The sequence below is a fragment of the Priapulus caudatus genome, unplaced genomic scaffold (genome assembly GCF_000485595.1).
Source record: "Priapulus caudatus unplaced genomic scaffold, Priapulus_caudatus-5.0.1 Scaffold233, whole genome shotgun sequence".
Classification (NCBI taxonomy): domain Eukaryota; kingdom Metazoa; phylum Priapulida; class Priapulimorpha; order Priapulimorphida; family Priapulidae; genus Priapulus; species Priapulus caudatus.
The window spans coordinates 32,771-34,537 of NW_014577294.1; positions in this window are offsets into that span (position 1 = coordinate 32,771).

Sequence of the window (1,767 nt, forward strand, 5' to 3'; positions counted from 1 at the left end):
CACACACACACACACACACACACACACACACACACACACACACGCACGCACACACACACACACGCACGTACACACGCACATACACTCACACACGCAGGTGCGCCAGGTGTACCTCCTACCCCTCCCTCCCCCGAGGCCCCGCGAACACTGTCACTCGCACCATTCCACGCTTGCTATACATTACGACACGTCTCCATCCACCGTCATACAACCGCGCAGTCGCCCGCACTTAACTCTCTTATATCTGCGGGTGATGCGACGTGCATGCACACACACACGCACACACACACGCACACACACACACACACACACACACACACGCACACACACACACACGACACGACACACACACACACACACACACACACACACACACACACACACACACACACACACACGCACATATATATAAGGACCTTGGTGAATATGGGTAGGCCGCAGCTGCTTCAAATAAGTTCGTTCAAATAATTTCATGGCAGGTGGAACAGCGCGCGGCTAGGAAAAGACGTTGACTGCAGGACCGTGTCGTAAAATACAGTGTCTGCTGTAAAATTACCATAAGCCTTTCCCTTGTCCGTGAGGCTGAAAGGCTCTTTGGCTACTGCGAGAACGTACGCTTAGCCCTGAGTCAAACTTTATTTGACCCTAACTCTAACCCTAAGCGTAAGCATAACCCTAAGCTTTACCATAACCTTAAGTGTAACCAAAACCCCACCTCTAACCCTAACCCCGGCCTTAACCACAACCCTGACCATAACCACAAGCCTTACTCTAACCGTAATCTTAACGTAATCCCTAACCCTAACCTAAAGTTTCACAGCAAATCCCCAGTTATCATACCCAGAGAGACCGCGGCCATTTTAACGCCACCCTCCGCCCTCCAAGTCTAGACCGGCCTGACCCATGGTCCGCCAACATACGCAGCGATGCTTCCATGTAAGGCTGCTGATGTCCAGCCCGAAGCCGTAGCTGTAGCAACAACATGAAACACGGGGCGAGTTGATCGTCTGCTTCATACCTCCCGCGAACCCGCGCGCGCGCGTAACCATTTAGTAAGCCACACAGCCAGCCATGCGACGATCATCAGCCAGCGAAGGTCATTTACAACGCTTGCCTCCCGCACGCTGAGCAAACAGCGCAGTCCTTTGTTTGGTCACACCTCCGGCCCGGGCGCGCACTGAATGACCACTTGAGTAACGATGACCGCCGCATTGACGCGAGGCCGCATTAGTCGCTTTGCCGGAGCGCATTCTTCGCGCGTTGTCGTCGTTCCAGCAGACGCTTGTGGGGATCCTCTTGTCGCTCGGCAAGCTGGTAAGACTTTCGTTCAACAATTCGGCGATGTTACACGTGTAGCAATCAAAAGCGAGCATTGAGCGGCCATTGTCGCCCGAGCTTTGTCTTGATCGCGGCGGCGGATGCGGCGATGTTTGGCCGCGCAGTGCTTTGATGTGAGTGGTCACTGCCGCCGCAGCTTGGCTCTTCAGGCGTGTATTCGCGGAGTAAATGGAGTCGACTGAGTGCGGGAGCTCGAGCTATACTCGAGAGCTTCTTGGAGTATAGAGTGTGTAGCCTTGGTGACGGCGGCTTGCGCTCGCTTGTCTTATAGCGCATATATACAGTGTTATCTTATACGCCCCGTATATATATATATATACATATATATATATATATATATATATATATATATATATATATAACTAACACACCAACAACGTACACTACTACTCTATAGTAGTAAGGTTGTTACGTTAGTCGTCGTTCGTC